The sequence below is a fragment of the Equus asinus genome, chromosome 4 (assembly GCF_041296235.1).
Source record: "Equus asinus isolate D_3611 breed Donkey chromosome 4, EquAss-T2T_v2, whole genome shotgun sequence".
In the NCBI taxonomy this organism is placed as follows: Eukaryota; Metazoa; Chordata; class Mammalia; order Perissodactyla; family Equidae; genus Equus; species Equus asinus.
Genome location: NC_091793.1, coordinates 124,688,367 through 124,712,327, shown reverse-complemented (window position 1 = coordinate 124,712,327; position 23,961 = coordinate 124,688,367).

Here is a 23,961-nt window from a genome sequence, read left to right as displayed (position 1 = left end):
GCCGGGCATGGCAGTCAGTTGGGTAAGTATACAAACACCGCTGTGGAGGACTCCATACCCCTGCTAATCAGCCTGATCCATCATTTATAAACGTGCATGTGTAGACGAGTCCCATCCAATCAAGGAAACACAAAGTTTGAATGATAAAAGTAAGATGGAAAACAGAACAACTAACTTAGGAGTAAACAGTTTTTATTCAAATATGACTTTAAAATCATTTAATTGATATTCTCAGAGATATATATATGATTGAGAAAATATTGCACTGAGAAATAATAATGGGCTGCTATGTGCAATATTAAGAATAATGATATTGCAATAATAATATTGCAATAAAGGAGAAATCCATGAATCGAGTATCTGGAAATAAAAGCATTGCTAGGATAAAAACAAATCCATAGAAAACTGAATGAATTTAGGTATATAAGGAACATTTGGAATTGCAGTCTTTGAGAATATCAGAGACCGAGGTAACTCTGTCATCCCTGTCTTATCAGCCACTACACAGAATGCACACAAATTCTCTCAAAAGTAAGATTAAAATGAAGACTATATCCCAAAGAGCAAAAATACAAAAAAAGGAAAAGTATGACTAACAGTTCATCTGAGAGGACAGATCCAGTAGCTCCAAAATTTGTTTACCACGAATATCAGAAGGAGAGGATAAAGAGATAAAAACAGTTAAAAACATAATTAAAGATAGTTTTCCCCAAATTAAAAAATAACCTTGAGTGCCAAGAGAAAATAATGAAACAGACCTTACACACACTCAGATAAAAATGAAACAGACTACACATTTTCATAACAAAAATTTTAATGTGAAAAGTTTTAAAAAATCCTGAATTTTTCCAATGACTAAAAACAGCTCCTGAAAAAAGGGGCAAATATCCTTAATATTGGACTTCTCAGTAATGAGAGGACAATGGAGCCATGTAGTAAGAAATCAACGGAGCAATAATCTTAAATTTACAGGTGGACATGATTTTCAACCTAGATTCCTGTAGGAATCTTATTCTTAATAGAATCGTACTCTTATTACTGCAAAATAATGAAAGTTTTAATATGCCAAGACTCAGAGAATGTACTACCTGCATAACCCAGGAGAAAAATCACTAAGCATCTACTTCAGAGAAAACACAATGCATTCAAGGCACATTATTATTATCTATACTCTTGAGGTTGGTTATGTCTACTTTATCTGTTTGTTAGAAACACTACATAGTGGTGTACTGCTGTGCATCTCTTCCTAACTCTGCGTTCAGTGATGCCGTTTGGGTACCTGGAAATCAGCTAGCACTACAAATCAGGACTTGCTTCAATATTTTTTTGTTTACCTAGACTGAAGAAAGTGATGGAGAAAACATTAATAGTGCAGATTAAAGTGTGCTGTGTCTAGTGCTGAAGCTGGAAGATGTTTTATTTTAGTGAATATAATTTGTATAAAGTTAGAAATAGTTAGCAGAAGATCACAAATAAGATTTAATGACAATACATTTATTGAGAAAAGGACTAACTGATTAAGCTATAACTCTATTTGTTGGTTATGGTTGGATTACAACCATAGGTTTTCTATAGATGAAAGAGTTTGGTAAAAATCCATCAAAGCACTCTGCCAAAATTAATAGGTTAGAAAGAATTTACAATAAAGAGTATTGTATATTTTATTATTATTTGTGGATCACTAAAATTTATAAAACCTTCTATATCAAAGCACACATTTCTTTTCCTCAAAGAGCCAGTTGTTAAATATTTACCAATGCACTTCTGGCTATGAGTGATTTTAATTTCCATTTTTATAGCTTTCTATGTGTCTGAATTAAATATACCTTTTACTTTTTTTTTTTTACATTGGCACCTGGGCTAACAACTGTTGCCAATCTTTTTTTTTTTTTTTTGCTTTATCTTCCCCAACCCTCCCGTACACAGTTGTATATCCTAGTTGCAGGTCCTTCTAGTTGTGGGATGTGGGACGCCACCTCAACGTGGCCTGAAGAGCAGTGCCATGTCTCCGCCCAGGATCCGAACCCTGGGCCGCCGCAGTGGAGCGCAGGAACTTAACCACTCGGCCACGGAGCCGGCCCCGCCTTTTACTTTTATAATCAAGGAAAAGCATATTATATTGAAACTACAACAGACTAGCATACCACATAGCTTTCCCTTGGTGATTTGTATTTTTCCAGTGTGATTGTAACAGCACCAGAGTGCCAAGATGCTAAAGTGGCTGTTGAATGAGCTCTCAAGTTCAGAAAGAGAAGTGAAGTTACTTGAGCCATTTGTAAAGTGCATGAGGCCAGCCTATTTTGTATATAATCTCATTTAATACCTATTACGAACCAACAAAGTAAGCATTTTTGAAATTTTAAAGATGAGTGAACAGTGAGTTCAGTTGTGAATAGGAAAAATTCAGATTTCAGGAGGCTGAGTGACATGATATTTACCTTATTCTTTACCGGACCTTGACCCGGCAGGTCCATTTTGCTGGTATCCTGAAATTGAATGACTCAGGGGGATTCAACCATAAGATAGTGAACTGTACAAATCAGGATGCCAGTTTATTAAATTAAAATGAGAAATACGACTGTCAGCAGGCTCAGCGTTCATGAAAGCCTGACCAGCCTGACCTAAAGAAGCTCCCCAACTTATCAGACAGGTGCTTGGTGAGTCTGGAATGAGAGCCAGAATAACGAATTACATGATTGTAATGTTTAATAGCTTTATGTTTCAATCTCCTAATACATCTATCCTCATAACAGGAGTAAACCTGCCATGGGACAGGATATTTAATTGATATCGATGGAATTTGCAAGGCCTTGATAGCGCTCCTTTTTTGTGACTTCCATTGTTACCATATTGTGATTGATATTCTTTTTCCTTAGTTATATTGATACTTGCAATCTTACTACCTTGGACACCTAGGAGTTATGTGTTGATTTATAATTTATCCCTCAAAGAGCAACCTGGATACACTTATTTCAAAGTCCTTTGTGTGAGAGGTGTGCTGTTTCCTCCTACAAGCTAAGGATATAAATTCCTCCATTTACCCACATCCTCTTCAGAGTTTCCGAGAATATAAGCAGGGGCATAGATGTTGTCTGTGTACTTGCGTGCGTGTCCGTATGTGAGGTGACTTTCTTGGGAACCAGGAGTTGAGGGATCTGGAGGGAATGGGTGGGAGCTCATTGTACAGGCTGCTTGTAAATCAAGCGTTAGAGTCTTGGGCACTGCTTCTATGACTCTTACACACTTCATTCACCTTTGCTCAGAACTTAGATTTCTTTCTTTTCTTAGCCTGTTCTTGACGAATAAAGTAAATTAATGACTTGAATCATTTTCCTATGCTCTCAGAGTATTCCCTGGGGGCTGAATTAGCTTTTAGCTACCCAAGCCAAAGTTAATATGCTGGTCCTGGAAATTTCAGCAAAGGTACCAATTCACTTGATGTGACAGTGAATGTGGAAACTGTGAAGTCCAGAGAAGGCCTAATAATTAATAATGCCTTCATGGACTTTCACCAAATTTTAAACTACATATTTGGCCTCTAATATGATCTATTGCATTATATATATGTTCCTATATGCATACACGCCCACATAATCACAGATAAGAATGACAACTTAAAAAGTAATACAAAAAATAATATTTTTTCTAGAGATTAGTCTCCTAGGAGAGAATGAGAGGCTAACACAGGGTATTTGGGAGCATAAATATGAGTATCTGAAAAAGAATTATATATACCCTGTATATAATATTCCTAGGCCAATCAACTTATAATTGCCTTTTCAATTGCTGATGTGAAGGAAACATGACTTTAGCGTATTAGAACAGTGATTTACAAGTAATGACCTCCCCAGAATTCGTGTAGAGCCTCCCCTCCTACCTACCAGTCTGCCAAACACACAAATCATTATGTCTCATTACCATCACATAAGGGTAGTTATTCTTAGTGTACGAGACTGGGGAATTAGTGAGAATGGTTGGCTCCATAACATCACCCAGAAATCTCACTCAATCACGAGTTAGGCTTCAAGGTTACCAGAATAGGGTGAACACACATATAAATATATAGATATACATATATAATATATGTATATGTACCTATATACATATATGTATGTACATATATACGATTATATGTGTATACGTAGTAGAGAGCATATATATATACTACTATAGTTGATACTATATATATAGTAGATAGTATATGTACACACTATATATATATAAATATATAAATGTATATTTAAATTTTATTCCATGCATTTACTTCTTAGAGTTGAATACTGTCATTGCTAAGAAGATTCAGAAGAAATTCGACCTGAGTTTCCTCTGAGGTCTTCTTGTAGCTCCGCCCACCAGTGATCAGATTGCAGATCACTGTAATAGACAACTTCATCCATAACTCCTGCTTATTAAGCCTGCCAGAATTGCTAATAGGTTTAAAGATAGAAGACAACCACTTTTCAGGCTGATTTTATCACTTTCATTCCATCATTATTTAGCATATCAATTTTTTAAATGTCTATGGTCCCCACATTTACTTTGAACTACTACTATTCCTGTTGCTCACGTATATTTTTTGTAACTTCATTCTAATGATGTCAAATGTCTTCATGCTTTTTAAGCACCATATTTCAAAACCTTAAATAAATGTAAAAGTGGCAGGGCAGGCAAAACGAACTGAGACACTTGTACTAGGTTATATCCCTCAATTTGCTTTTCAGGCAAAAGGAAAAAACCCAAGACACCAGATTGATAAAGATACGCCTCTAGATGGTACATCCTACTTTCTAGTTTGAAAATAAATATAGTTTTCTACATCTTAGCCCTTGGCTAGTGTACCACTCAAAATAAAATCTGTTTTTTTGTGTATATTTTCTTCCTTGTGGCTTCAATGATTTTAGCCCAGTGTGTGGAAACCTAATCAAATAGAGCAAATATTGGATTAAAATCTTGTAGACCAGGATTCCTCTTCTACAAGTAGCCTTGAAATATTTATTATCTCCCAAGAAAGTTGTGCTATAGAAACCTTGGTAAACAAATCATGGCTTCTGTCATACAGAAACACGCAGCCAAATGGTGGGGTGGGTGGAGATCAGATAAGTAAACAGGCTTTAACAATCCAGAGCAATAAGTGCCGTGATGGATGGAGGTGCGGTGGGAGAGAGAGCATGCCGAGAAGAACTAACTCAATCAGCTATCAAAGTTTCCCTTGAAGTCATTTCTAACTTTATATCAAAGGACAACGATATTGAATTAGTTACATGTAAAGTTGATTATGTATTTTCCTAGTTAGGAGAATATCATGTTCAAAAGCCAGAAGGCAAGAGAAGGAATTTTGAAAACTGAAGAAGAGTTGATAAAAATGAATAGACGTATTTAAAATTTTTAAGAAGCTGGAAAGCTGGAAAGCTGGTGATTAATTGTATGTGAAAAGTGAAGGGCAAGAAGGAGTTAATAATAGTATCAGGATTTCTAGCTGGGGCAAACTAAAGGATGGGCCATGCACTGAGATTAATTTCAACAGAGAAGGAATTTGGGGACATAGGAGATGAAAAGAGGACATTTGAGGGTGAAAGCTACTGGATTTGAGGAGTCTTGGGACATCTAAGTGGAAATGTCCAGTGGTCAGTTGGATATGTGGGTTTGGAACTCAGTGACAGAGTTAGGATGGAGCTGCAGAGTAGAAGTATAGTTATTTTATTCAGAGATGTGAGAGTGAAGGGAATTGTCCCAGGAGAATATGAGGAAAAGAAAGACAAGTTTAATCTAAAGACTAAGGGAACCACACGAGAAAAGAAATCTGCAGGGCACATTATGAAAGATGGCCAGAAGAGTAGGAAAAAAAAATTAAGCTGTGTTTCTAACAAGCTGTGTAACCTGAGCTATTCACTTAAATGTTGGTCTCAGTTTTTGTCTCATTAAAATAACACAGATGCCCACATGTTAAATTTTATTAGTGGTATAGCACTTTTTAAAAAAAATAGTGCATGTTATTGGCTGAATTTTGTCCCCCTAGAATTCATATGTTGAAGTCCTAACCCCCAGTACCTCAGAATGTAACTGTATTTGGATATAAAGTCTGTAAAGAGGTAATTAATTTAAAATCAGGCTATTGGACTGGGCCCTAATCCAATATGACTGGTGTCCTAATAAGAAGAGGAAATTTGGACACAGGGAAACACAAGACACACACACACACAGATGGCCATGTGAGAGAGAGGGAGAAAACAACTGTCAACAAGCCAAAGAGAAGCCTCAGAATGAACCCAATCCTGCTGACACCTTGATATTGGCTTCTAGCCTCCAGGACTTTGAGAAACTAAATTTCTGTTGTTTAAGCCAGTTAGTACTTGGTCTTTGTAAGGCTGACCTAGCAAATTAATACAGATTTTGGTACTGAGCAGGGAGTGCTCCTGTAACAAATACCTAAAAATGTGACAGTGGTTTTGGAACTGGGTAGTGAGTAAAGACTGGAAGAGTTTTTGAGGAGCACGCTAGAAAAACTCTAGATTGCTTTGAAGAGATTCCTGGTAGAAATATTAATATCTAAAGTGCTTCCAGTGGGGTCTCAGACAGAAATAAGGACATGTCATTGGAAGCTGGAGGAAAGGAGATCTTTGTTATAAAGTGGCAAAATTGCGTTCTGCTGTTTTGTGAATGGTATAACTTGTAAATGATTAACTTGGATGTTTAGCTGAGGAGATTTCTAAGCAAAGTGTTGAAGGTGCTGCCTGTCTTCCCCCGCTGCTTACAGAAAATGTGAGCCAAGAGAGACAAATTGAAGAAGGAATTGTCAAGCAAAAAAAGGAACCAGAATTTGAAGATTTGGAAAATTTTCAGTCCATCCATATGGCAAAAAAATGAGAAAGTGTGTTCTAAAAAAGAACCTCAAGAATGTGGCTGGACAATTCTTTGCTGTAAAGAGATTATGAATGTGACTCATGGATCCAATCAACTATCTCAGCAAAAATGCTACCAGCTTGGACTGAAGGGGACAGAGACAAGACAAATTGAAAGAAGGATGTCAGACTTCTGAGATTCTACAGGATGGGACAATAGAGCTGTTCAGCTGTGAACAAGCACTATCCTTCAGGAAAAGGGAAGAATGAGCCCAATGGCGGTTCAGAGGTTGGCAAGGCTGCCACTACAGGCCAAGAGAGCACAGGCTCAGAGGCTGGGCTGTCTCCTCCTTGATTCCATAGGCCTGAGTTGTTACCTTGGGCCACAGGGATGGGGGGGTGTCACCTTGGTTGGCCTTGAGGACAGAGCATCAAGCCAAAGAGGATTAGTCTTGAGTCTTAAAATCAAATGAAATTAGCCTTGCTAGATTTAAGTCTTGCTTGGGACTAATGACCTCTTTCTTCTTTCTGATTTCTCCCTTTAAAAATGGGAATGTTTATCCTATATCTGTCCCATTGTATTTTGGAAGCAGATAACTTATCTGGTTTCATATGTTCACAGCTGGAGAACAATTTTGCCTTAAGATGAATCACACTTCTATCTCTTCCACACTTGATTTAGATGATGTTTAGACAAGATTTTGGACTTAGAGCGGCTGCTGGAATGGGTTAAGACTTTTGAGCTTTTGGAATGGAAGATAATGTATTTTTCATGTAAGAAGAACATGAATTTTGGGCATCCAGAGGTTAGAGTTATGGGCTGAATGTGCTCCTCAAGTTTATATGTTGAAGTCCTAACCCCTGTACCACCAAATGCATCCATATTTGAAGATAAGGTCTTTAAAGTGTGATTAAGTTGCATGAGGTCTTTAGGGTGGAACCCAGTCCAATAACTGGTCACCTTTTAAGAAAGAAAATTTGGACAGAGAGAGAGAGAGAGAGATACCAGATGTGTGTACACACATAGGCAACCCCGTGAAGAAGGAAGAAGACAGCCATCTACTAGTCAAAGAGGAGGCTTCATCATGAAACTTATCCTGCCGTCACCTTCATCTTGGACCTCTACCTTTAAGAGCTGTGAGAAAATAAATTTCTGTTGTTTAAGTCACCCAGTCTATGGTATTTGTTACGGTAGCGCTAGCAAACTAATATGGTTCATGTTATTTTATTTCTAACAATTCTATGATATAGATTTTATTTTCTCCTCTTCAAAGATGCAACAATTGTGTTTTTGTGAAATTTAACTACTTAATTGAGATCAAAGTGTAGACAGCAGGAAAGAAACCCCTTAATCCTTGGTCTTATGAATCCTTGGCCTTTCATAAGACCAAGCTGCTGTTCCTGCTGTTAGCTGCTTCATGAAAGTAAATGTGTGTATGTAGAACAGCATTTTGACAATAACAGATTTTGCCATTTGATTAAATATCTATATCCTCATATTTAAATATAAATTGAATTATATTACATTCAATATTTTAGTCACCTCTTAATAATTAAAGTTATATAAGTATAGAAACACTATATTTTAGAAGGTTCAAATGGCATCTGAAATTATTCATTTATGAAATGTAAAAAAAAAGAGTATTTTTAGAGGAATTACAGCTGGCTGACTGCTCAGGCAGGAGTGATAGCTGAATGCTTATTATATGCCTGTATGTTAATCCTCCATGATCTTAATGCATACTGTGAAATGGTTATATTATTATCCCTGTTCTAGGTGAGCAACAGAGCTTAAGGAACTTTCCCAAAGTCACATGTCTATTCGGAATGAGGACCCAGGTCCTTTGGCTCCAGAGTCTGTGCTTCTAACCACAAAGCCATAATCACTCTTTGCAGCAACTTGTTCAGGGTCCAGACCTTGTTTCTCTCTAGTCACTAGAGTATTCAAGAACAAGTTTCTTTTTCCTTAGATAGGGTAATACTAACCCTTTTCTAGGATCTGTGTGGCAATCCGAATTCATTCTCAAGGGGGTCACGCTACAACATTGAATCTAATGGAAAACATTAGGGATGTGGTTTCTGCTACAAGTGTGAATAAAGACACTGAAATTTTTAAGTAGATAAAAAGAAAAAATTAGTAAAACTATAGATTTAAGAAGGCAAGATATTTTAGATGTTTAAATGCTTAATTGTCATGTAGATATGGCTACAGAACCAATGAACAGAGGATTATTTATAACCTACCAAGAAGGAGAAAAATAGTAATTTTTAGAAATCATCAATTATTTTTCTATGTAAAAACTATGGCGATAGAATATGCTATAAAAATTATCTTATCAAATTTTGACAAATCAGAGATTTTTGGTTCTGTGATTATTAATTTAATTAAACAATTATTTAATGAGAAGCAAAAATATTGGTTGATATTACCACAGTGATAAGGGGAAGGAGTTGTGTGTGAATGAGTGGTAAAATTACAAGGATAAACCTTTAGGGCACACCCAGATTTGATAGAGAGAAGAAGAGAAAGATCAGGGAAGAAGACTGCAAAAGTGAGTTCAGAGAGAGAGAAAGAGAAACAGACTGTGTCCTGCTTAAGGAAGAGATTCATTGAGAATTGAAGATATTGTCAATGAAATTGAAGAGATAGTCAAAAATGTTTGAGAGAAAGCAAGGAGCTTGACTGAAAGCATTTTACCTGGAAAGGCTTATACATCAACCTGGTCGATCCCTTTTCATTGTCTCCTTCACTAATACAAAAGAAGAAATTCTGAAGAAAATAAGTATGGCAAATCATAGCATTTCACTTCAATGGAGATCCTTCTTATTTATATATTCCCTGGATTCTGTGTTTCATTCACTTCTTTATCCTACAAAGTCTGGTAAATAACGGTATTGGTATTAATCTCCCTCCCTCCATTGAAAGAAGACTCTTCAAGGCTGATATTCCCCCTTGCTAATTCCCTCTCATAACTTCCATCAGCATCCCCTCTGTTTTCTGGATTTCTACTGTTTCACAGTCTTAAATGCCCTTAATTCTTTTCTATTTAAAAAAAGAAAAAAGAAAAAAGAAGAAATGCAAAGTTAAAAAAAGAAGAACAAAAACAATCCTCTTTTGACCTCCCATCTTCTCCCAAAGAAGGCAGGACAGGAAGTTTTACCTTTTAGTATGGAAATCCAGTAGCACGATGAGTCTGGAGTCATGTTGCTTTAGTTTTTACTTCCAGCTTCAGCACTTGGGTTAGTTACTTAATATATAAATGCCTTAATTTTCTCATTACACCCACTTTACAGAGAGCCCCATCTCTTATGGTTGTTCTGAGTACAAAATGCATAAATACACATGAAATGCTTAGAACAGCTCCTGGCCCATAGCCACAACTCAATTTGTGTTAGCTATTATTATTCTTAGCTTCACTATCTTTTTGTATTTTCTTTGTTATACCAGGGAGATTGAATGTAGTATCTCCCCACCCCACTCTCTGAAGAGAATGAAGAGTAAGCCCTTCCAGACCACACAAAAGGGGAAAAAGTCTTCACTTGATTTTGACTCTGGGTTTAACAGGCTATTATATTAATACGTGTGACCAATTATAGATTTAGTTTGGAGAGGCATGACTTACAAATGGGAGTAGTATTGGACAGAAGATAAAAGGTAGAAAAAAACTTATATTTAATCCCAGTTTGCTCAGGTCTGTCCTGGTTTTATTGCTGAAAGTCCTGTATCCTGGAAAATCCCTCAGTCTTGGAGCAAATTGGGAGTTAGTTACTCTTACACTTGATCATCAATTTTTCAAAATCAATGTTCAGCCTCTGAAGATCCAGCTAATATACTTTTCCTTTGAGATGCTTTTTCTGATCTCCCTAGGCAGAATTGTGTGTTTCCTCCTATATGCGTCTCTACAGAACTAAATTTGTATCTCCTACATGGTACACACACACAGACACACACACACACATACACACACCCATGAATCATATATTTGTATAAATGTCTGATCTCCCCAGTTAGCTAGTAAGGCATTTATAACCAGGAGCCATGTGTCATGCTGTTATTTCACCCACAGCATCTCATACTCTGCTTGTTGCTTAAATAATACGTTCCCATTTATATGACAAGTGAATGAATGTAGAGACATGTGGGCATGCCAAAAGTCCCTGCAAGGGAGGAGGGCCTTTTAATTGAAGAAGCAAAAGCTGTTGTATTTTTGGAAGTCACACCATCTTCTCACTTCACTGTAGGATTCATTGTTAGGCTTCAACCATTATCCTCAAAGAGTGTGAACTAAAATAAATTGGAGTGACACCAGAGTCTGCAGGATGATGTTTGGGAGACTGAAGGAATAATGAATTTTTTTGTACAAGCTGCCTTTAGCAATTTTCTCTGCTGTTATGAGAGTGCAGTTGAATTTATTTCTCTGCTCTGGCAGATTTCTATGTAAGGATATTGTGCCAATAAAAATAATACAGAGAAATAATATGTCATTGTTAATTAAATGGGGTAATGAGGAAGAAAGACGTGAACAAAGTAAACTTAGTGGAATATTCAATGATGTTTTTAATATACATATAATTTTTTAAGATTTTATTTTTTTCCTTTTTCTCCCCAGAGCCCCCAGGTACATAGTTGTGTATTCTTAGTTGTGGGTCCTTCTAGTTGTGGTATGTGGGACGCTGTCTCAGCTTGGCTCGATGAGCAGTGCCATCTCTGAGCCCAGGATATGAACCGCCGAAACCCTGGGCCGCCTGCAGTGTAGCGCGCTAACTTAACCACTCAGCCATGGGGCTGGCCCCTCAATGATGTTTTTAGCTTCTAGAACTTTGGTCCAGGAGGCTTAAATATAGGATGATACTTCAACTGAAGTCTTCAAAACCTGTTCCATCTATGTGAGATGCTGATAAGAAAATAGTCTTCAAAGGGAGACGAGACCTATGAGTTTTCACAATGTTTTCTGAAATGCACTTTGCCCACATAAATATCCATTTTAAATAAACTTCCCCTTTCTCTAAATTGAGCTTATCTCATTGACAGATACTTGAGTCTGTATAATGTTATTGCCACTGGCTGTACATTAAGATAATTAGGCTGAATTAATACTGATCTCTGTCACTAAATATTCGCCAGCTACGCGCTAAACCTCCTTGTTTGTCCTCTTTCCCAAAAAAGGCAATGAGTGAGAGAGGAGCTTTACTCCTTAGTCCTTCTTGTAGGATTACAACATGCCGACAGCTTGTTTTTCAGGCAAGGTTTTAAACGTCTGTAGTTACAGGAACTTTTACTGACGTCTTATCTAGTAGTACGATATTTTAAAGCCTGTCCTAATCCTTGGATAGAAATGAATTCCAAAAATATATCTTGTTTGCTTGCATGTAGGGCAAATTAGTTATAATATGTGAAGCACACTTTTAACCTGTTAGGTGAGAGATTCCTGCAATATGATGAACCATGTTTAGTAAGATTTTTGAATGGGTTTATCAATATGCTGAAATCTAAACATCTAGAAAGACTCCATTCGTACTGTCACTTGAGCTATTAAGGTAGGTCAACAGTACCCAAACTCTATTTCTTAGCTTGATAAAAATAGTTTTGATTCTTAATGTTAATAGCTTCACAATGAAAGAATTCACAGCACAAAGGGGAATTTAAGCAATTCATGGATAAGACGACCATAAAATTTATCACTTACCCCTACTCATGATTACCCCAGTCAAGACAATTTAGGATGTAAAGTGCCTCTTAGCAGATGAAAAACATTTTGAAATACAAGGCTTTGTAACATATGTTGTACTTTTTCCCTGCATAGTGAGTATATCTACAAGTGAGAAGGTAGTTTATTTTGTATTTGCTTTGCTGCAAGGGAGTGAAAAACGTGGCAAACTCCTATCTGCAGAAGATAGTCAGTCATTTTGACTTAGGAACTTCGAAAACAAAATAAAACTGTTGCACTACTTACAGAAGAGAACTTCCACTAGACTTTTGTTTCAGAGGAGAATAGATCCAGGTGCAAGAGGACAGAGGCTGTTCACACTGATTTGAAAGAAGTGTGGAGGGCAGGGGGTGAGCATTGATGACATTGTCTACTTGTGGCAGAAGTACCTGCACCATGAAGTCTTAGATGAGCGATCATCTGAATGGATGGCAGGAGAATGGGGGCTGCGGGGGACAAATAGAGGTGAGTGTGCAGGCCAGAACACTGAAACCATTGAGAGCACAGCAAAACATCTCTGCGCTCCAGCTGGGCACAGGAGCCACAGAAATACCCAACTTCAAGAAGACATGTGGGTTCAATAAGTGGTGTTCAATAATAATCCAAGACCACGTATTCTAGCTTACCTAGAACCTAGGTAATCTAGAGGAGGAGACTCCATGAGATTTGATTTTCACTACGTTTACCAATTGTCAAATGGGCAGTGGCATCAAGTAGATGTGATTTAGAGAAATAAGGAATTTAACAAATGAATTTTATGCCTGCTACACACCCCTCACAAAGTATAGGGAGATTTGTATAAAGCATCTGACTTATTTTGATGGTCTACATTCATTAAATTGACTTGTGCCTACATTACTCAGTTTGAGACTTTCTACTTTAACTGTAAAATCAATTTCAATATTGGTTGATACCATAACTGAATGATCAGGTCCTAAACTATTATTTTTCCCTATTCTCAGAGAATAATCTACTGACCTTGGTTTAAATGGATTTGGCCTTGGAAGACATTATGATACCCTAGGATTTTGGAATCTTGATAGTACAACTAACATAGTACCAGCAAAATAGCAGCTGTTGTAGCTGCCTCTGATGCCAGGGGTGCTCATCTCCAAGTATCAGGGAGCAAATAGAACAGATGGTCTAATATATCTCCAACAAGAACTTTTAGAAGCAACTGCTAAATTTTGCTTATGGGCATCAGAAATAGGATACCTAGGTTGAGCTTTAAAAAAAGTTTATTTCATCTTCAGCATTTAAACAGAAAGAAAACTGTTTTGCATGCAAACCTTTGAAAGACTTAGACCGTGCTTATGTAATCCTAAAACAACTACCAGGTGCGGTTGTCCTTGGATAAGCACGTTATTATGAAACATTACCTTATGGACCAAAACAGAAAAAATTCAAACCCTACCCATTTTCAGTAGCTAAAATGCACAGACCCCGAAATTCCATGCTTCACCACTTTATGGTTGACCTTTTTATGGAGTTCCATGCTTGTGACTATGCCTTCTATTTGGGTTCTGGGGGGCATCTCTCAGGGGCATCTCTGCCTGGAATTGAAGGCATACATCACTAACTTTATTGTGCCATACAATCCTCAAATATTTAAAACCTTGGATTCTTTGAGAAGAATATTGTGACAACAAGTTCCCTAAAGTGTTTAGGAAAAAAAAAAAAGAAAAAAGAGGAGGGCTTCCAATTAGAATCAGTGTTTATTTACACATTTATTAACACAACAAATATGTTTTGGATCCCTACTGTATGTCAGTTGCTAGTATACAAACTTCAAGTTGTGTGTGTGTGTGCTTTTCATAATTTAATGATGGCTATATTTTATGCCAATACAAGCATTAATATTTAGCCTATTTATTAGTTATTGGCAGTCATATTAGAAATATAATTATTATTACAGAAATAGAGTGCTGAAAGGGACTAAACAAGAATCTTGACAAAATATCATGGATGTATGTCTGCACTTATTTTCATGATATCTCTGGTGGATATTTGTTGTTTCTATCTGCTTCTATCTATCATTCCACCTTTTGAAAACTGCATCCTATTTTTCTTGGAGAATTTCTCCCTCTCATGCTCAGCTGATGTGTTTTGGCGGGGGTGGATATGTAACCATTAAATCATCACATCTCTTTGGACACAGGTTGAACACATCACTCAAGACTAGTCTCAGAGTCAAGAAAGTTGGGTTGCCAGGAAGAATACACGTAAACCTAGAGTTCTGGCAGCCATCTTGGTACCATGAAGAGAGACCTACCTGAAAGTGGAGCCACTAGAAAAGAAAACTGAGCTGAGAAAAGAGAGCATAAAGACCATATTTTGATGATATTTGAGCCTCTCAATTCGACCATGCTGAAGACTTTTGTACACTGGACTTTTTCAGTAATATGATCCAACACATCGAGAGTCCATTTAGACCGGGTTTAAGATTATGTGCCACAGTCTGAGTTTGTCTCCTGGACTCTGCTATTTAATGGCTGTAGAACCTTCACTAAATACTATGCCTCATTTCAGCATCTGTAAAAAAGGAATAATAATAGCTACCTCTTTGGGCTGTTGAGAGAATCACATAACCTAGCATAAATCAAACTCTGATTTTCCCTCTGTATGCTGCCCATTTTGAAAACTTCTTAATTTCAGTAAGTGATAACTCTATCCTTTTAATTGTTATAGGGCAAATACAAACAAAGAATTAAAATACTTAAACTCATATTTGACTCTTCTCTTCCTCTTATTTTTCACATGCAGTCTACCAGGAATCCATCCAAATAGATGTTTAATAGATATCTAAAATCCAGTTACTTCTTAGCCCCTCTGTTTCTGCCAGCCTGATCCAAGTCATCATTATCTTTGCTTGGATCACTGCAGCAGACTCAGAACTGGTCTCCCTGGCTCCCTTCTCATCTTACTATTCTCAGCATAGTAGCCACAGCAATTCTTTTAAGATATGTCAGGTCAGACTAAAGCACAAATGTCCTTCAAGCCCCTAAGAGGAATTCTGGAAAAGTATGGGGAATTTAACTATTACAATGAAGAGATGGGTTATGAGGCTTCCACTCCCATTTATTGAGCAGATCTAAGGATCCCAGAATTCCTACAATATGTAGAGTATTCCTGGACAGCCTTGTCAGCTCCACAGATTTCAAATGGAGTAACAATTTCATAGAAATGAAAAACTTGTTTATATTTTTGAGCTTAGAAACTAGTTCTATTTTAAATATAATGAAAGTATCTTCTAACAGTTTTAACATACTAAATTTTCCAGGAATACCATTATCAGGCTGTTTGATAATTTAACCAGTGACATCCACAACTTCGGAAATTCACACCACTGTAGTATCTCAGTTGCTAAAACAATTCTGTCTGTATCTGTAGCTATTATAAAGAAAAGGGTGTCGAATCTGACAGGGTTGAGGACTACTGCCTTACACGAGCTCAACTTCATCCTGCATTCACTCTTGTTATCTCTTTAGCATCAATTTCTGTTTCTCTCTCCCTCAGTCCCTCAGCTCAGCTCCAGCTACACAATCTTCCTTGAATATGCCAGACATGGTCCCTTTGCCTGGCGTGCTGTTCCCTCAATATCCAGTGTCTCGTTCTCTCATCTTTTTCAAGTCTTTGCTCAAATATCACCTTCTCACTGACCACCCTACATAGATTACACTGACTATCCCACTTCAGAATTCCATGTTCTCTTTGCCAGTATCAATTTTCTCTATAGCTTTAAACATCTGATACACCAGGAATTCTTATTTGTCTTTTGACCAGTTTCACTGTATAGAAAGTAAACTCGGTGAAGGTGGAGGTGCAAAAGTTGTCCATTTTGTTCACTGCTGTATTTCAAGCACATAAAATTAGCACCTAGGACAGAGTCCTCCCTCCAAATATCACACCTTCAACAGATATTTGTTGAGTGAATAAGTAAATTAATGATTACTACTGCACAGAAAGCACTTGGAACAGTACCCAGCACATAGTGAGGTCTCAAATGATATGCTATTATTAACAACAAATTCCATTTTGTTTAAGTCAGATTGTACCAGATGTTGTCACTTGCTACTGACATAGTTCTAAATAATAAAAAAACTCTAAACCCAATATACATAATTAAAAATTAATGTGATCTTATGACAACAAAGGAGCTATCAAGAAATCATGTTTTAGGTACTTGAGAATTGTGGGCTTCATGAAGTTCCTTAACTTATACATATGACAAAAATATGTCTGAGATACTAGCTGTTATTAGAAAATATTCTTAACCAGAATCAGCATAACTGAACTCAGATGTTTTAAACAACAGATCATTTGTATCATATTGTGTTACAATTGGTAGACTAGGAATGGGAGATGAAACAACAGAAGCCTTCGTTCTGGAACAAAAGCATTTTGTTTTGCCTATGGTGAAGAGTTATTGCGAGTACCTATCTCTGCATCTATCTGTTGTTCTATATTTTCAAAGAAAGCATATTAAAAAAGAATGAAAAATGTCAAAGTGAGAAGGCAGTCTCGGTATATCAAATGATGCAGGCAGGAATAGGGCAAGATAATCTCTGTCAGCAGATCAAAAATTTAGAAAAGCTTCCAGTGAATTAGAAATGTGCAAAGAAGCAGGTAAGTATTCTATAGTTGTTCAAGGGAATATATCAAAGAAGTATAAAAAATATATATTAGAATGTCAATCATTCTTAGATCAGAAGGAGAGGCATAAAGAAATGATCAGAGAAAAGAACAGAGGAATTAAGTGGCTTGGAAGTAGAAAGAGAAAAGGCCTGAACATTTATCACTGATAAAAACGATCAGGATGCCTCTGAGGTAGTGGATTGGAGGACAGGGATTCTTGCAAATAAGTGGTCCCCCTGACTGTGGTTGAACACGATCATTGCTTATTTCACAGGCTTAGGCCTCAGACTGCCAATCTTCCTATACCCCTCCTCCGAGTGTGCGCATGTGTGCGTGTGTCACTGTGTGTATTCTAAGTCTGTGAGGGCTGGCACCACCATTTCTAATTCCTTTCCTTTCTCTTTAATCTTTGTGATAATCTCTGCCGTCATCTGAGGTAACCTCAACATCACTCTGACCTCTGCTGTCTGACAAAGTCCAACAAATGGGGAAAATGTGGTGGCGTTCTATCACAGAGGAAACTGAGCCTGCTTATGACACAAAAGGTGGTAATAAAACCAAATATCTGGGCTCCTCGTGGTCCCACCAAGTTGACACATAAAACTAACCAACACCACTCCACCCCTTGTCCACTTGGCACCCACACACATCTCCTTTAACCGAACTTAATCTCCAAATAAAGACAATAACAAGATCATAATTCTGCCTAACACAAGTATCCTGCCTACAACTGAAAATGCACTCACCCCTTCGCTAGAAGAGGAGAGAAAGTCTTTGCATGATGTTTACTCTTTTATTGATATCTCATAACTGAAATACTATGATATAAAATTAATGATACTTAAATACTATGAAAATAAGTCAATACATTTTATGTTACATATACTGGGAACTGATTCACCTTCCAATGGAAATAACTGGAGAATTAAACAACTATAAAGAGTGATATACAGATATTGGTGTGTCATTGAAATGGCAGAAAGATAAAAAAGCCACCGAAGTCAAACAAAAAATATAAAACAAAAAATGTGAAAATAGAAACTGAGGAGGTAAGCAAGTCAACTTTATTCTTATGCCAAGAATAGCAAATTATAAAATTAAGCTTAAAAGATATATTTGAACATTTAACAAAATGTGTTATTCTTAGGAATAAACCTAACAACAAAAGGTGTGCAATCTGTAAAAAAACTCACAAAATTTTGATAAAAGGCATTTAGAAAGTTCTAAATAAATAAAAAATATTTCTTATTTGGGAGAAATTATATCAAAGATGAAATATATTCCTAAACTGATGTATAGAAGCAATGCAATTGTTCTCAAATTTTTACTGGATTTCTCATGGATACTTAGAAGCAGTTTCTAAAACATGTAAGAAACAGCAAAATATTAAGAGTAGCCAACACTATTGAAAGGGAAGAAGAGACAAGGAGACTTTTTCTCTCAAAGAGACGTGAATCAGGAAAAATGTATAAGATGGTCCAAATGAGCATTGTTTTAATAGCAAAAAATGTTAATTGACGTCCACTTATCTATGCCCCAGTTCCTCAGTGGACATATCAACTAATGCCTATGTTTGAGGATGTTCAGCAACTCTAGCACTCCAGCAAATTCCTGATAATCAAGTATCAGTTTAATCATTATGGATAAAATACAGAGCAGCGTGTGTGCGCGTGTGTGTGTGTTTTCATACTTTTAATTACACAGTCATATGCTTTTCTTGACATCATTACTACTCTGGATGAAAACCTCCTATTCTTTCAGGAAGTTTCCAGCAACTTCCTGTCGTGTGGTATCTGTAACACTTCGTCACCAAGTAGTTGGGGTTATTTAGAGACGTGTCTATTGCCCTTGCTATGTTTTCAAAAAGCCCACTGTACTGCCTCAAGTTCCTCTTTATTGGTGGATTAACGTGGAACTGAGGTTAATCAGGTTATGGAATGTCACATGGATGACAACCCAGATTTTCTGAGACCAACATGCTGAATAAGAGCATGAAGTGGAGATTCGGCAAGACGGAAACTTGAGTGTAATTTTCAGGGAGCTGTGGTTGAGATTAGCGTAGCTTTTCACTTTGACCATCACAGTGAGGACTTTGATTCCCTGAACCACAGAGCCAGGTAACCCAGAAGTAGGCACACGAGCAGACGTGCAAAATAAACCAAGGAAAGGTCTCAGTCCAGGAGATCGTATAGAATGCTTATCAGTAGGCATGACCCATAATTAATGATAAATAGAATGACTCCTGGGAAAGAAAACATAACAAATGGGAAATCTGAGAAACTACACAGTTTCTTGATGTCTATTATAGTAAGAGTGTAAAGTTTTAAACATTGGAGCCAACAACTTACATGTTTTTAAACAGTAGGTTTAAGGGTCGTGTTAGAGCTTTATTCTCTCTTAGCCTGAGTACACTTATGGACAACAGAAACAGGGAGATTGCTTCTCATCTCCCGGTAGCCATGGGAAAAGAATCTTAAAATTCAGAAATGGTATTAGAAAACAACATTGAGAAGTGGCAGTGAGAACATGACAACATTTAGAAATATGACCCAGAGGGGGAAAAAATAAAAGTCGTCTGAACGTAACGTTAAAAATATGTCTACTAATGAAAACATTTGACTAAGTTAAAGGATGTCACCTTGTAGCTCTCCTTAGCAATGGAAAGTAAGTTATCCAAACACAGCAGAGTCATTTTATTATTTGTGGGGAGAGGTATAATAACTGCCTACTAATCTCAGTTGCATCAGGATCTTTATCGTGCATAGCTCTGTTTTCATGGACATATGATCAACAGTTTATCCAATCTATTTGACAATTATTTGTGCCAAAAAGTATCATTCTCTTCTCCCCTCAATACTTTAAAATCTTGTTATAACTAAATAATTATGTATGCTAATGACAATCTACAAAAATTCCAAGTAATTACAGAATTTAAATTACTTAGAGAGATTTTTATGTGCTATCTTTTAAATTTTATTTACTTATTCTGAAGTTCACCTCAGTCACAGAAAATGGGCTTTCTTTTTAAGGAATGTATTCAGTATTTATGATAGTGAATGAAAAATGGTAATTGTTTAAGCCAGGTGTTATAGAAAGATACTGGAAATTAATCCAGCAAAGAGGTCTACCAAGATCTGTACACTCTTCAGGGTTCAATTTCAGACTGCTTCTATTTCATCCTGGCTCCCTGCTTAGTAGTGTCTAAAATTTATGCCAAGTCCTCAGAGGTGTACATTTAACTGTGATTAAAGGAAGCAAGATCATTTTAATTTCTCCTTTAGACATAAGCGATCTTCAATTTATTTTAATGAAGTTCTCATTACATAATATTTTGGACTTTTCATTTTTGGTTTCTTTCAGTTTGTAACTACTCTTACTTTTTATATTTTACAAGATTGAAACAATTGAAAACTAATGATTGTGTTGATCTATTGTTTACTAATTGCTACTTGTCTTATTCAGGGATGGAACATTTTTCAAATTATTTTAAGATACTGAGTCACAATAATTTTTTACCATTTTATTGACATTTACATCACTTCACCATAATTAGCTTTTTATTGTTTTGAAAAAAAAATTTGCCTGAGATGTATGTATCAGTTCTGGGGCTGTTACTCATGAAGTTATCGAAATGTGAACATTGTTTCTAAAGCAGGCAGTAAACTCTTTCCTATTGTATACTTGGCAATAAAATTAACTGCCTCCCTTTTATAAAGACTTTAATAAGTATTTGCGTTTTTAACAGGAACTATGTCAGATTTTAATTATTGAGACTCACCCTTTTTAAAATTAATCTAACGGAGTTTTCCTAATTATTTTCTATTGATTTACTAAAAAGTTTCCTGAGATTCCAGTAAATATTAAGTTATATCAATTCAATTGACTACAAGCATTGCTATCATGACTTGTTTGTTTTGCCTTTTGATGAAGACTCTCTCCTTTAACCAAACATGAGTCAGGCTCTTCTCAGTCCTCTTTCTAACTAGTCCCTGACATTGGGCTCTGTTCTTATCTCATTTACTTGAGTTACAGCAAGAATTCTGCTGGGTCAGTTTATAGAAAATCTCCCACCCTTGCTATCTGATCATATTCCTCATCCCCACCCTTGATATCTTATCAACTTGTCCTGCCTTCGCAAGAATTCCCCCAGCCCTGATGTCTCCTCTGAGTGATTTTCCATCCACTGACGCCACGCTACTCCTTGGTTATGAATCTCCGCTTATCCTCTTTTTCGTAGTTGAGCTTAATCCGTCTCCCCGACCACAATACCCCACTGTGGTAGTCCTCTTGGATAAAGTCTGCCTTACTGTCTTTAACAAGAGTCATGAATGATTTTTTTCTTTAACATTTTCCAAAGAGATCTTTGGGAATTATAATTTAAATATTTGCTTAATACACAATACCAACAATTACTATCTAAAGTTTATTTCCTACCTTCACTTCCTTCTACCTAACCTCGTCCACAAAACTCCATCCTTGAATGAATCCAACCATGAGCTTATTCCTGCAAAATGCGGTTTAAAGGGGACACTAAGGTTGTATAGTGCCTCCAAAGATTTATGGTCTTCAGCCAGAGCAGCGCTCACATCTTTACCGGGCAGTCCTTGTGGCAACTCTAGTCAGAACATGCTCTTAACCTCTCAGCAGTTATCCTAAACTTCTACCTTTTCCTCAGGCTCCCAATTCTATAAACTCTCTTATGTCACATAATCATCACTTTGCCCTTACTTCACAGAACCAATAGGTGGCATCAGGGAAAACATCCCCAGTATCCTGCTTACCCTGAAACAAATTTTGATTGACTTCTGCTATTCCTTCTGTCTCAGTGGAACGATGACTTTTTCTTCTGCCGATACTTTCTCCTCCTGACGCATCTCTTCATCAATATCACTCCTCCTGACACATGTCTTCTTTCCAGACCTTCAACTTTCTTCTCCTGGCTCTTTCCCCTCAACATGTAAATTTTACAGCAGTGGTTCTCTACTGGGAATGTTACGAGAGGGATACTTTAAAATACACACATTTTCTCTGTAATTGAAAAAAATATTTTCACTGTTTAAGTCTTTTTCTTTTTTTTCGGTGAGGAAGATTGAACCTGAGCTAACATCTATTGCCGATCTTCCTCTTTTTGCTTGAGCATGATTGTTGCTGAGCTAATATCTGTGCCAATCTTCCTCTATTTTATGTGGGATGCCTCCCCAATGTGGCTTGACAAGCACTGCTGGGTCCGCGCCCAGGATCCGAACCCACAAATCCTGGACCACGGAAGTGGAACATGTGAACTTAACCACTCATCCACTGGGCTGGCCCCTCTAAGTCTTTTTCCTAGTAACCAAAGATGTTCCTGGGCGTGGTGCCTCAGTGAAGCTTGGTATATAAGTTGTTTTACAGGGACTTTGTTTATAGCCCAACATAATTTTGGTTTAGGGTCATAGCTTCAAAATCATCCACTGAGTTAGAACTTACATTTTAAGAGCTTCCCTCTGGGATTCGTATGCACATTAAGATCAGGGAGTACTGATTTAGGACAGTTGTTCTCAACACCGGCCACACCTTAGAATGCTCTAAAAATCTCTCTAAAATTAATATCCATGCTTAGAGTCTTTTCCAAACCACTTAAATTAGAATCTTAGGAAATATCTACCTCAAAGAGTTGTTCTATGAGCACAGTGCTTATAACAATGTCTCAGAGAAAATGACTCTCATAAAGTGGTAACTGTAATTATCGAAATTATATCTTGCTTATTATTACGTAAATTTGGGATATGTAAATAAAGAGACGGCTTCTGTTTTTCTCAAACTTCAGGGCGTTGCATCAATTTAATTTGGTACCAAGACTCTAAGTCTTGACTAAACCATGGTTCTTATTCTGATGGATTTAAAGACCAATCTTACAGCTTCCTATGTAGCTGCAGTATGTGACCTTTTTCTTTTTTTTTTCTTTTTTATCAAAGAGCATTATAACACGTTGTCTGGTAATCTCAGAAAAAGGCTTTCTCTTGCCTTTTAAAGGCTTTTCCACAACTCCTGCTCAGTTTTCTGGGCTTTAGGACTGTCAATTTCTTTCCATTTTGGGGAAATAATTGCAATTGTGTATCTTGTATCTTTGGCAGATGCAGAGACAAGATAGATATTCTACTTATTTTGAGGAAGGACTGATTTCACTATCCTGTAAAAGAAAAAGTGCTTTTCCCACAATAGGAGTAAGAAAAGCACATTATAACATCGTCATTTGAAATTAATTAATCTCCTTAGTAAATCTCTCTAAGCTGGATCCGGTATAAATTTGCTTCAGATAATAATTTAATAAATAATTTAAAGGAAAATGTTATTGAAGAATCTAATTTAACCTAGTCCTTGGAAGTCAAAATGGCTGAGTACCATGTATTTTTTTGCCTCTTGTCTTGGAATAAGGTGGAAAAGACAAAACAAAACAAACTTACATAGCAGAAACATTGGGGAAGATGATCAACAAAGGATGAGATATTGCAGGAAAATTACGAGAGAGAATGCTGACAAATGTATATTCAATGAATGTCTTGAATAAAGAAGCTACTGGGTTCCAGGAAACCGTAGCTCAAAAAGGACAGGAAAGGGAAGGCAAGACAGTGGCCTTGGGAGTGACCCATCCAGATCAGACCAGCAGGCCACTGGGAAAAAGTGAAAGAATCGATAAAATAGATGATTCAGAAAAAAGGCTGAATACTAAAGAGCATTCATTAGGGCCACATATGTAAGAAAAAAAGTCAGTCAGAAACTTAAAGAGGAACAAAGCTCTT